This window comes from Rhododendron vialii, chromosome 1a (genome assembly GCF_030253575.1).
Source record: "Rhododendron vialii isolate Sample 1 chromosome 1a, ASM3025357v1".
Classification (NCBI taxonomy): Eukaryota; Viridiplantae; Streptophyta; class Magnoliopsida; order Ericales; family Ericaceae; genus Rhododendron; species Rhododendron vialii.
The window spans coordinates 12206844-12221841 of NC_080557.1; positions in this window are offsets into that span (position 1 = coordinate 12206844).

Genomic DNA, 14998 nt, shown 5'->3' on the forward strand with positions numbered 1-14998 from the left:
CCCTATTTATACTACTCCATGGAAGACTCTAGTACAAAGATATTTTCAAACACGATAAATTTTGAGGTAATTTTAGAATTACACATGTGACTAATTCTCACAAAAAATTGTTGATATTTCACAAGGATAGAGTTTCTAAAGCTACATATTTTAGAGTTTCTAAAAACTAAATACCATTTATATATTCTTCAATAATATCTTCTATCTTTGGGTTTTGTCGATTGGACTTGTTTGGACTTAACTTTCTTGTGTCAAATACTAAATTTAGTTTATGATTCAACAACGTTAATCATAATTAATAGACAATTAAAAAGCAAATACACCTAATACCACCAACAAATTATGCTTACATTTTAAAAAAATTAAGATGCAAAATATCAAGTCTCTCAATTGGGACCTATTACATTAAAGTTTTCTGTATCCTTTGTTAGGAAAAGAAAAGTCAAGCAAAATACATTCAAAGTATGGTTTTTTCTTTTATACAGGCCATACATTAAGGTTGAATGTCTATCAAATGGTTTGAATGATTCTATAATCAGATCAAATGACTTAGATTAATGTATTTCGGTTTCCGTTTCTTGAACTAAGGTTCAACTTTTTTCAAATAAAAAATCAGACGATACATAGCGAATTAGGATATGCGGTCGTATAGTGTAATTTATATACAAAAAGGATACAGGGTGGATACGTATCATTCTCCGAATGAGACAATACAAATCGTAGGTATATATCATGTATTGTAGGTATTTAACAACTATAGGTAAAATAGTGTATATAATATGCAATCTCTAATAAATAAGATTTGTAATCCAATCCATGCACCGCGCGTATGGCTAGTATCATCATACCATTTACCTCACATATTGTGAATGTTCAGATTGTAACTAGTGTGAATATTGGATATCTATTTCGTAGAAGTTAATATAGTGGTGTCTTTAAATGCACAATATGAAAAAGTCGCTCCCATAAAAATTCTTGGATATCAACAAATCTCAAAAAATGCTTCAGATTTTTTGTTGTTATTACATTGTAATTTAAACCTAAAAAATAAGATTGTAAGAACTAAAAATTTAAAATTTAAGCACACCAGCCAGTATTTTGCATGACTGCATTAACTAAATCAATAAAATCTAAGCACATCGGTCAGTACTTTGCATTTAATAATATAAGAGCCAATTTAAGCACACACCAGCTAGTGTTTTGCATAATAAGGGAATACTTACGAATCTGAAGCCTCGCAATTCGACGTACTTGAATAGTATTTCTAGTCAAACGTAAAAATAAATAAACTAGATAAGAGATTAAAGAAATTCTAGTTTTCCTCATGAATGAGAGATTCAAGGATTTTAATAGTAGCATGTTTACTTTGTTGGAGACTAGGATAATGTTCCAGCTTCATTAAGAGTGATGGACTCTAAGATTGAAAAATGAAAGCCCAATTTTTGGCTTTAGCATAAACCCTAGATGTCAGTCCTCCACCCAATTTGGAAGATGGTAGCTTAATGAACCCATTTTGATCGACATCTTGACCAATGGGTAGCTTGAAGTCGCTTTTTCTATGGCATCCGAATCAAAAGATTGAGCACCATGAGATTTCATGAAATTCCTTGAGTCAATTTAACTGGGTTTTCAGTTCTGAACAATCAACAAGAACCCTTACCCTTGATGGTAGTAGAGAAGGAGAGTACGAGAGAGAAAATGGAAAGAAAGAACGTAGGAAAGAGGGAGAGAAAATAGGTTGGTGAAATGGGTTGGGCTAAAAAAAAAATTTAATTGAGCAAAATTTGTACATATAGTTTTTTTTTTTTTTCAAAGTGACCTAGACTATAGCTCACTTTAGCCCTCAAGTACTTCTGCCTTTGCCTAGCTTTCCAAAGGAGGAATCGACCCACAGTAAGATCTAAACATCCTGCTCTTTTGGCACTCATCGAAGAATTAGTTCTCAGTTTAGGTAGGTTGCTGCTTTTGATAACCTCCAACCCCTCAAAACTTCACCACAGCTGCTTCTCCAACAAACACCCTTTTGATAATCACCTCAGCTGCTTCTCCACCATTCATTTTTCATCACTGATCAGGTGCTTGGTCGACCTCAAGGTTATTCTAGTAGCTTTTGCATGAATATTCGGTGTTTTGTTTTATATATTTATTTTCTTCCATGTTTGTGAAACTTTTGTTGTTTAGCTACATGATTTGTGAGATGGTTTCGTGCTGTTTTTCACATTGATAAGGCTAAATTTATGAGAATGATTCTTCTGTTGAAACTTTTCTTTGCCAACATCAACATTTTAGCTTCTAAATAGTAGTTCCATGACTTCCATGGGATACTGATGAGTTGGTAACTGTGGACATTTAGTCATAATGTTTTCCATCATTCTTTGGGGACTAGGTAGCTGGAACTTAACTTGTTTCATAGATTGATCAAATTAGCGAGTGGCTAACCAGTTTTTATTTTATTTTATTCCCATACACATTCATTTGGTTGCCTCGATTTTCAAATTAAGCTAGCACTTCTCTATAGTCGGGAGAAAAATATTTCCCTCAAAGTTATTTTTCAATGTTTCGAGGGACAAAAGTGGAGTTAACTAATTATGGGTAAATCTACGTGTAACGATCCGGATTTTTGACCGTATTTTTTTTATAATAGCTTTAATAATAATAATAGAATTATTTATTATTATTATATATTTCAATTATGCATGCAATATATACATGCATGCATTTTATTTTATTTTCCTACGTGCATGCATGCATTTCTCATACCTCTCTCCTCCCTCCTGCCGCCTCTCTCTTTCTCCCACAGCTCTCTCTCTCCAGCCTTAACTCTCTCTCGCCTTAACACACACACACACACACACACTCTCTCTCTCTCTCTCTCTCTCTCTCTCTCTCTCTCTCTCTCTCTCTCTCTCTCTCTTCCTTAACCTTCAAGAAAAATCAAATCCATCCCCCTTGCCCAAACCAAAAAATTTCTTCATCACCAAGCAAAATCCAAAATTCAATTCATTCATATCCATTCCTTACTTCCTCTCTAACCCCAAAAACAGTTCCAATTCGTCCATACCAAGTTCCATGAACCCAACTCCATTAAATTCGATCCTATTCTACTCCACCAAAATTCACCTATAAATACCCCACCCCATTGACCCACGAGCATACCACGAAATTTTCCACACTCCACCGACCAGAAAAGAAGAAAAAAATAGAATAAAACCAAGCTTCAATCCATGGAGTTTTAGAGAGAGAAAGTTAGAATGAGAAAAATGGGTTTCATAGCTACGTTCAACCGAAACCCAATTCCCCCATTCCAATCACTTCCTACAACTCCAAGCATCCCTAAATATCATCCAATTCGGCCCCAAGGTCCCCCCTCGACCAAACCCGAAGTCATCTTCTCCAAATTTAAAGTTTCGATTTTTGATCTAATTCTACTAACTTGAGGTATTATAATCATATCCAATCTCTTCTCCACATTTCCTTAAGTATAATTGAATTGTTTTGACTAGTTATTAGGGTTTGAAATGAGCCCGAACGGAAAATATAGCTCAATGTGTGTTTTCTGTCATATTCATCATTTTGATATTATCTTTGAACTAGACACTTTATTTGTAATTATTTACGTCAAAGATGACCCTTTTGATATTTTTATTTTACAATCTTTATGATATTAATATTATGAAAACTATTTACTTGATATTATTTTCTTACAGTGTAATATCATCTTAATATAAAACGTATCAATTATATCAATTTAATTTATCTAGTTGGATAATAAAAGTTTTTAAGTTAATAATACTCTTATTTAGTAATTTTAAATGTTTCGAAACAACTTTGAGATCTCCCAAATAATTTTTTTAATACCTAAACTATTTTTTCTAGACTCCTCACACCTCAAAAATTATATCTGTTAATATCATAATCTTTTCTTTTTATTTAATATCTATTTATTAAATTTTTACTTATTTTCGTTCAAAGTTTACAAACGAAAAATCATTGCGACCTTCTAAACAATTTTTTTGACACCTGAACTATTTTTCCTAGACTTCTCGCACCTCAAAGATGATATCTTGTTATTTTCAAATTTTTTTATTTAATTATCTTTTTATTATTTATTTTACAAAGTTTTCAAACGAAAAATCTTTGCAACCTCATAATTCATGTCATTAATGCCCGAATAATTTTTTTTAGACTCTTTACATTCCTAGGATGAAAATTTGTTAATCTCAACATATTTTATTTATTATATTATTTATTATCTATTTATTTTACTTTCGACAACTTTCGTTAATATCTTTTTTTTAATAATCCTGCGACCCTCCGAACCCAACTTTTGACACTCGAACATATTGCATAGGACCTTTAAGACTCTTATTAAGGTTATGATAATTATTCTAATATTTTTACCTATGTAATGTATGTAATTATTTTTTTTAATCAATCTAATTTCTTAGAAATTATTAATGAGAGTCTAGAAAAAAAAAATTATATATATATTTTTATAAAACTTCTACTTTATTATTGACATCGTGGCCATACAAGACTAAGGGCAACGGCCCACTCATAAAAGTTGTGTGATTACATTGATTGTTATTTGTTTTAATTATTATCGAATTAATTGTATATTGTACCGATACTTGATTTGAATGCTAGATTGGACCCTAGAGATATGGGGTGATATGCGAATAAAATTCACCTAGATGATGCTAGGTAATGGATGAATTGAAAATTTTTATTTTTAAATTGCATGCAGGCGGAATTTTGAGATGTGATGAGTTGGATATGATAATTTGGAACTGGCAAATTAAGTCCAGTTATAATTGATGAATTGAAACTAGTGGGAGTCCAGTGATGAATTGATACTGGCGGGAATCCAGTGATGATTGTGAAGTGGTGAATAAGATAAGCGAACCCTAGTTATGTAACGGCATGATAAACTTATCATTTGTTGTAGTTATTGAGATGCACAGTTGGTACATAACTTAGGTGTATTTGCGACAGTAAAAGGAAGTGATCTCATGGGACGGGACATGGCTAGCGGTTGGGGAGGAAAGGTCTTATAGATGAAATCTTAGATCACACGATAGGTTGATGGATAGTAATAAATCAACTTATGTGAAAAATCCTTGTTTTACTTCTTCACATTATTATTATCCTGTTGCTTGCTAACTGTAAAGTAAGAGGGGTAGTTGGGTTGGATTATTCTATTGGGTGATTTATCACTCACGGATACGTCTGTATCCTGGTAAATCGGTTGCTTCGGCGATCAATTTGCTAGAGGGTGCAGGATTCAATGAAGAAGCAGTTGGACACAAGAGGAATACCAGGAACAGAGATCGAGTTCGCTTGGGATCCGTGTCAAGCCTAGAGTCAGCTTTGAAGTCAATGTATTTTTTTTTAATCAGTAAATTTATCTTGAGATTGTAATAGCTAAACTTTATTTTTAAAAATTATATTTATTCAGCAAATTTTTCTTAAGAAAGTATTTTGTATTGCTATAGAAAAATCGGGGCGTTACACTACGCACGATGGGTTTAGATGCTAGGTAGTTTTTTAGATTTCGTATGGTTAAATAGGGCATTTTTGGAAGGGAAAATGTGGGGAACTTTTTTTCTTCCTTTCAGTTTTTTAACCGGCTAGTGCTTATGTAAGGTTTTTTTTGAGTGAGAGAGATGTAGATTTTTCTTTGAAAAGAGAGAGATGTAGATGAATGATGGCATTTTCGTAACTAATAATGATATTTTCATTACTCAAAGTGACAAAGTTATAATTGTAAAGGCGGGTATGGTTGTTTGTAAGTTTCCTTTGGTGATCCCTATGGTAATGCATTGAATATGTGTGGTCTCAGTGCTTGGCTTTCATTTTTACTTAGGTCCGAATTTGGAGTTGACTAGCTATTTAATACTGTTTGATTGTTTTGGGTTGGGATTGGCAGAATCCATGATTGATATAAGGTTTAACTTACAAAGCTATCATGGAGTTCAATTAGTAGATTGCCCCAGTTGGTTGCTTATGTAAATGGAGAAATTGCACCTGTAGGGTAAGACCCTAAATCCGTGATACACCCAAGATATTTGTTTACTACTTGTGCACGCCATGAAACAAATCATTTACAATTTCATTCACAGTCCTAAATTGACCCCATTATTTTGGTAATTATGTTTCTCACACTTCGAATTTTGGAATACGAATGGCAGGAGTAATGTTGTTTTTTTATCTTCTCTCTACTCATCCTTCTTGGGAATCATCTGGTTGGCAAAATAACTTCAATGGCTCTTATGGAAACGACAAGTACGATTCATCAAAGTTATCAGGAATGGAGATTGGGTCATACTCCTATGGAAATATATGAGATGAATTCGGGGAAAGTAATAGGAATGGGCCCCCTATTCCTCGAGGTATTTGGGGCTATAACAAGAAGACTAGACAATTTGCACCAGCAAAACAGCTTCTGCAGCAACTTGTTGGACACACTTAACGTCCACACTGAATTTCAACCTCTAGAGCCACCTGAAATAACTAAAAAAGTGTCACCTATCACCACCGTGTGGTTCCCGGCACAACCATGATAGTGTACTGAGGAGATTTTACACGTTGGGATCTTAAGGGATCCAGTATTAGTTCGCTATATGCTAGAAGATATCTTGCACTTATATCCACCTCCAGCTGATCCAGTTTCACAACGGCTTGTTGTACACCAGTGGATGCACCCCTCTTGAATCGGCGCATATATAAGCCAAACTGGGACATGACATTAGAGCAAGCTAGGAGAGTTGCTCTTTACAATTACTCTTCACCACTTTTTTCTGGAAAACACTCAACTCCATCACCTGATTAAGAAAAGAAGATTTACGAGCTTATAAAGGAGAACAATGTGTACTTCTTTGATGTTGTGCCTTTAGATGGGAATACTCCCGAGGCCGAAATGTCTGATTGGAAAGACCGGCTCCCATGGGATCATAGGTATGCTCTGAATGATCAAAGGCAACCGAGGTTTTGTGCGGTTATGTATCATCCAGAAAGTCAAGTACTCCAAGATGCTTATCAATTTGGTCACGATGTCTCACTCTACTTACGAGAGGCTTTTGAACACGAGAGAGACCCTGCTGCCCCTAGAGAAGACCGCAAGTGGTCTGAAACACCATCACGGGAATTGTTCGAGATGCTTCCCGATGCACTTCCCAACATACACTACCTAATGCGCAAGAACTTAGACGACGATCATGTTGAGGTGTTTAGTTATATTTTGAATGAAATTGGACAAGAGAAGTAGGTTGTAAAGAAAGGAAGGGATGATTGATGCAATTAATACAAAGGAGTTAAAGGCTTTAAGCTTGCATTCATTCACTGGAAAAGTATATCAATGCTCTATTTATAGAGCTACTCCACCGACTTCTTTTTCTCTATAAAAGTCTAGTTAAGCACATATGCTTAATTACATAAAAGATCTCTCATCTTCTAGAATTAACTAATTCTACCCATGTGCATAAATACAAATATCTTTTAGTGTAATTATTACTTCTACACACTTCTAATTATTTTTAACTAAGATATTTAAATACTTATTCTATATTATTCTAGAAGATTACAAATTAATTTTTCTAACAGATCAATATTGTCAATTTATTTTTGGGTGTAACGTCATTGAGGTTTTGCGGCACAGTCCTTGCGGATACAACGGAGGGACTTGAGGGATCTGAGATAGACAGAGGCATTATTCTAGTACTAGTATATAATATGTCGTTTGTTAACATTTGTTTGGCAATTCCCTCTTATTTCTTGCTTTGTTGCTCTACTTTCAAACCTTACTCTGTATCCATTAGAAGCTAGGTGGAGAAAACATTATCATTTCGGCAATACTACGATCTACTATTATTGTTGCATGATCTAGTTTTAGATGAGGCTGACATCACTGTTTATGCAATTCAATTAAGTGACTGATAGTTTGGATACATTTCCACTCAAGATATACTATTATTTCTTGCTTTGTTGCTCTACTATTATTGTTGCATGATCTACTTTTTGGCACCATATAAAGAAATGGAATAAAACATCTAAAGGGTTCGCTTCCTATGAATGCCGCGTTGTCAAAACTGATGTAGTAGTAACCTTTTTTCCCCTTGGCTGGGGTTTCATAGAGGTATTTAAAATGTTGGATGACGTCTAGGGAAATTACAATAGATTAATTGAAGGGGGAATTATTAGGTTTTTTGGAGGTGCCGATGCTACAAAAATTATAAACTGTATAACCAAGGATTGTGTGAAGCCAATGGGGAAAAAAGAATAGTTTCGTTTGGAGACAGAGGGGCAGGGGCTGGTGAAGGAGTGACTCCTTGACACACTTGTGCATGTCGGCCAATGGATAGGATACTAGTATTTGACATTTTGGAGTTTTGGTTAGTACTCTTGTCTTTTTTGGCGTTTTTTTTTGGGGGAGAACTTCAAGTAATTGGCATTTGGAAAAGTTAATTCATATAAACTAACTCTCGCGGGGGTGGAAAAGTCTTTCTATGAACCAAACCAAACCAAACTAAACTAAGCCTTGTGTCAAGATCAATTGCAGTCGGCAAAATGAATCCATTTAATTTCTCAACTGTGTTGTCTCGTCTACCTCTTCTCTTGTTTTGTAGACTTGATATAAAGGGAAAGACTACAATACACACCCCTTATTTGGGTGTGTATCATATGCATCCCTTAAAATGTTATGAATTATAGAGAAAATGTTACAAATCGTAATGCTAAAATGTTACAAATCGTATAAATGTTGCGAGATATACCAAAATGTTATGAATCATAATGAAAATGTTACCAATCGTACTGCTGAAAAGTTATGAATTCTAGAACAAAAGTTACGAAACACGCTAAAATGTTATGAATGAACCATAAAATATATGCATATGATACACCCTTTTAAGGGGTGTGTATTGTCGACTTCCCCTGATAGGGAAAATAAATCCAGAAGTCCAACGAAATTTGTAAGGTTCTTGGGCTGAGCTAATTGTTTTTCATAATACCTAACCACAAAATTTTGAGTTTGGAAGTAAGTACAAGAAAACAACGTAACATTTTCGTTATGGCTTTATTCTAGGCTGAACGAGGAGGAGGATCAATTGATCATGACAATTATGTTAGCACGTGCTTGTGTGATGATCTCTGCACTTTCCATCGTGGTCGAAATGTGTTGTGGGGTAAACCCCTATACTAATCAACCTAGCAAATTTTATCAAATCCATTGTGTTATTGTTAAATTGATAATTGGTAAATTGTTGAATTTTTTTTCAAATTTTTTTTGTTATTGTTAAGTTTTTATTTTGCGTACCGGGAAAACATTTTGGTGTTGATTGGAATTATGCTCGATGGAAAAAGGATTTGTGCACTGTGCAGATCATGAAAGGAACGTTACATCAGGTAGAGATAGTGTGATGGGTACTTACTAAAAATGGAGAGAATTTTGTTTGTATTATGTCATCCAATGGTTCCTTTAATTTGAGTTGGTTAAGAGATCTGATTCCTCTATTGTGGTTTTGTGCTTAATGAATTTCTCTTTTCCTGTATTTATGTAATGAGAATGTCGTTAAAAATATTTGTTAAAAATATAATTATCTATTGTAGAATGGAAATTGACGTTGTAATTTGATGAACGCAATTGCTATGGTTGGTTATGAACGCGATGTGCAACCTGTTAGAGTCCCTTTGGAGGGTGAGAAAATTTGAAAAAGATTTTGATTGAAATTACTCACCAAATCTCACCATTTGGCAAGAAACAGGTAAAAGTCGAAGTCCCCATATCTGCATTTGCTCATCCTGTCAGGTTTATTTTCATCTAATTTTAGCTATTCAATTAAGGGTCTCAAATTCTACATGCCTAGATCATAGTGAGTGGACGAGATTTTGGAAACTCAAAATTTATGAACGCTTGAAACTTATGTTATGTTATGCAGAGTTGTCTCTGATGCTATTCCAGTTAGGTCTCTCTTGGCTACAAAATTTGACATAGAAACTAACCCAAAAAAAGAAATTGACATAGAAGATTCATCTTGACCGTCTGTGGCTTCCATATTGAGTCTCCTTTTCATCTATTTTTCTTGTGCCACCTTGCCAGAATAGTTTGGTTTCAAAATTGCGAAAATTGGGGATTTAGGACTGATTCTTTCGGTGACTTGACAATAATTGGTTGGTTCAGATAGTTGATATTGGACAATCAGTTGCTTTAATTATTGGATACATCAAGGAATAATATGGCTTCGTTCATGGCTATCCTTATGGAAAGATTTGGAGGCAAAGGAATAGCATGGCTTCGTTCATGGCCATTCTTATGAAAAGATTTGGAATAGTATGGCTTCGTTCATGGCCATTCTTATGAAAAGATTTGGAGGCGAAGGAATAGTTTGGCTTTGTTCATGGCCATTCTTATGGAAAGATTTGGAGGCGAAGGAATGACATGATTTTAAACTCCCATTCTATCAATCCTGAGGAAGGTAGTTCTGAAACTTCTCTACTGTGGCAGGAACACAAACAAGCTAGGGACTCAATATGACGGTTCAATCTTGCCCTTCTAATTCCATAACTACTTTGTTTGGGCCCCTCCTTCAGTTGGTTTTTTTATTGAAGCTGAGGCAGCAAAATTGGCATCCATGTGCGCCTATTGAGAAGGTTGGGATAAGGTTTTTATTGAAGGGGACTCTCAGGAGGTATAATTCTTTGCGTCAACTGTAATCTTTTATGCCATTCAAAAAAAAAGTTAAAAAAAAAAAAACTGCAATCTTTCACTTCCTATCTTGGAAGACATTAGGGGGATACTTGGGATTAATCTCTCTTGGTCATTCTCCTTCTCACCAAGACAAGGTAATTGGAGAAAGATGAAATCTCGGAGCTAGCTCTCCAGCTGTTGCCTAGCTTCCTTCACCCCCAGAAATGTTGGAATAGCATTTGGCATCCAGTTCTCTAAGAACAAGCTTCAATCTTCTAAGCTTCGTAGACGAATTAAGCATAACTGATCCCGATGTAGGTAGAACCCATGAATTTGAAACCAATTCTTTTGAATCTGTGGTGTTTCATCCGAAAGTTAAAGAATCTAAAAGGCTTTCTACAAGGCACAACCTTACACACAGAGACCAAAAAGGAACAGTGATAAAGATATTCCTGGGGCATGGGCTATAGCTTCAGACTCAGGAAAACCATTTATCATTCACAACCACCCCTATGAATTCTACTCATGTTAGCACCTCCCTCACCTCTTCTATTAGACCACCACGTAAACCAGGCCTCTCGGAAACCAACTCCATATTTGTATCAAACAGCCATTGCCTAAATTTAGAAGCAGCTGCACCATCAAGCACTCCAACCCTCTCTTCGAGCTTCTGCAAACCATATTAGAATCCCCCAGTTGAATCCAAGGCTGATCCCCAACAACAGAGTACAGAGACCGCATGGAATTCCAAAGCCAACGCCTCTCAATCATACTATTAGCCCCAGAAACTGTAGAAACATAAAACACCTGCTTCATATCCAAGCGAGCCATTTGTGCACAAATTAGTTGGTCAGTGCACAACCATGAAGACACCCAAAGATCTAGGATACCAGCCCAACAAAATAAGAGCAAATCTGACGCAGCGGAATTAATGGAGATTAGTTGCGTACTAATCTAAATGAATGATAAACTCAAATCAAGCCCTTTTATAGAGAAAGCATAACCCTAGCAAAGCCCTAACTTAAAAACAAAGTTTCTCTTAATTTGGGGAAAATAATAAAATTGGAAAAAGGAAAGAAAAATAAAACTTTCTCATAAAGAATCAACTGAAACGAGATTATAGTCTAAGAGTTATTAATGAATTAAAACTTTTCTAAAACAGCAAAAAAACGTAAATTGAAGGCCTAAACGAATGAATTGGGCCCAAAAAAACCATGGCTCATGACTTAGGGTGGTGAGTCTTAATCGCAGCGTGAAAATAAGTCAGCCCACCAAGTTTGGGCCCGATCCAAGCTTATCCGAAATTTGCCAAATTAGGTAATTTGCAATTAAACAACATTTGGGCTTCTGAGATATTTTCAACCAGTCCAATTGATCATGAAATTGAGCCTCCACTTGTTCTGCATTAAAATCCATGAACTCCAGAATTATCTAACATAGACCAATGGCTAGGAAAGCACCTCTCACTAATAGCAACAAGATTTTCCTTTCTAACTTTAGCCTCCAACACGCTACAGAGATAAAGTTTCTGAGCAGCAATGAGAGTCCTAACCTTCTGATAAAAAAAAAAAAAAAAAATGAGAGTCCTAACCTCCTTCCGCTTCAATGGATACCTGTGGAGGAGAGACAATAAAAATCATCCACAATGGCTGCTTACCGCACTAGCACTTGGGAGCGTCAAACAGATCATTAAGCAAATCCTTATTCCTTACCCCTACACCAACCACACTTGCCAGCTTCATTGGTATCTCCCACTTCCTTACTAGCAGCATCAAGAATACTAATAAAGGAAAATTCTAACTTTACATCCACTTACACACCTATTTACACACCCATACTCACAATAGGAGTGGGTCCCACACACACTGGTGAGTGTGAGACTCACCCCTATTGTGAATATGGGTGTGTGTTTGGATGTGAATGTAGAATGCTTATACTAATAAATCTTTTGAATAATCCAGCACCCACCATCATTTTTCATCTCAGCACTAAGGCATCAATAGGGACCTAAGAAACAACAGGTTCAGAGCCTGCAGAATTAGCAATCAGCTCCAGAGTATCCTTGCTATAGTAGGTGCAAAACTTGAGACAACATCTTATAACAGGATGGGTGTATGCTTGTCTGTTTTTCTTCTTTTCTAGTAGTAGAATTTTAACTTCTACATCTAATTGGACCCGATTATACAAACATTTGTCGAATTTGAATAATTAAGAAGAAATTAAATAGGCATCCTATTTAGAAGACTTATTTAGGTGTTTATCCTAATGAGTTTGAATACCTAAGTTCTCATCCTCAAATTATCATTTTGCCCCGTTATGCCCTTGGCTATTTTAGTTACAGTACTATCTGTACTGTAATATATATTGTACGAGAGATATACAAGGAGGTAGGTTTCCAATCCCCACAATTATAGGGGTTATGCATATCAGCATATCCCATTTAAAACCGTTTCTTTTCCACTTACCCATAAACACCTCTCTCTCTCTCTCTCTCTCTCTCTCAGCTGGGCTTCCAAAATACTTCGTATGCTACTGGGTATGGTCCCGACGGCATGTGGCTTCTGTTTTCCCCAGGCAGTGTATTGTTCTTCTCTTATCATGGTCATTGTCTATTTTTTTTCTCTCTTCAAAGTGTATTTTGTTGAAATCAGCACATGGGCTGCTGAAGTGTGGCTCCAATTCTCTCATTGGTCAAAGATGGCAGCCTTGGCAGCCTTTGTAGACTTCAAAAGATTTGCCTAAATCTTGAAAATCCCAGGCATGGGATTGCAGTAAATGAGCCTCTCGTGGCTCATGAACAGGGCTCCAGGTTTTGGCTATAAATTGGAGTCCTCTGCTTGGGGTTTGTATCTCTCTTGAGTGAGAGACCAGAGAGTGGGAAATCAGAAACGTATCTGATTTTGTATCAGTTTGAGAGAGTGTGAGTTTGAGTGATTTGTAATCCTCCTCCTCCTAAATATAATCTGGCTGCCCCCCCGTGGATGTACCCGATTTTGGGGAACCACGTAAATCTTTGTCTCTGTGTTTGTGTGTGTGTTTGTGTTCTGGTTTGATCCTTAGTTTCCGCAACAATTGGTATCAGAGCATTTGGTTACCAAGAACACAAACTCTGTTTCGGCTCTGTTTTCCGTTTCTGTCCAGAAAATTACAGTCACGGAATTCTGATCAAAAACTCAGTTTGATCACTGAGTCTCGTGCGTCTCTCCGAGACGATTCCAACGCACCAAGGCCCGTCGCGAACCGAGCACCACAGAAGCAGAACGCTCCGTTCGACGGCGGCGTGTTCACCGCGAGTTCTGTCCAGATAGAACCCAGTTCCGAAAAGTGATCGGAAATTTTTTTTGATCAAAGACCCAAATTCGGATTGTTGAGACGATCACAACGGTGGTCGGAACGTCGCCGGAGGTGGCCGGAGGAGCGAGCACGCGCCGGTCAAAGGTGGGGCGTGCGGAGCGCGTCAGATCTGCGCGCGCGCGTGGATAGCGCACGCTGGCACGCGGAGAGCACACGCTGGCGTGTGGAGAGCGTGTGCCGGTCAACGCCACATGGGCAGTCAACGCTGACTAGGCGATGAGTCAGCGGCCCAGTCAGCAGCCACGTCAGCGAACACGTGGCGGTGCCACGTCAGCAAGAAGGGTCCTATTTTGGTGACACGTCAGCGGTCAACTGTCCACGTCAGCCGGTCAACGATGACGTGGCAGTCCAGTCAGCGGTACAGTGGCTGGTCAATGGTCAAACTGCCAGTTTTGGTTTTTTGCGATTTCGGGGCCATTCGGACTCTGTTTTTCGCGTATGATTAGTCGATTTTGACTATCTCGACGTTCCGGACGCAACCGCGGGCTCCATTTTCGGATTGGGGGCTCCTAGGCCGGTGCGAGCGCTTAGCGGAGCAGACTTGCAGAGATCGGAGGTTGATCGAGGCAAACATGCGCGGAGCTAGTGAGCAAGGATACACTCGGGTTGGTAGTGACACAGGCGCTCACTAGTGCATTGGTTTGCGGAGATGATTGACAGTGATCGGAGGCAGTCTGGTTCAATCGGATTTTGTGCTCTGTGATTGGGCACGGTGCGTTCGGGGTTCAGCCGCGGAAGATCTGGTCTTGCAAGGAGACACTCGGTCAGTTGGTAGATACACTTCCGGTGTGGGGGTGGTGAAACTTCTGATGGCTAGCAGTGACACAGGCGCTTGACTAGAGGGGCAGAACGGGATTGACGAATGCGGATTACAGCATCCAGGGGGTGATGCGGGCGCTCAAGCAGCAGAGGAGCGCGGATAGAAATGGACTTTGCTGCGGACATCTCGGGATTGGGATG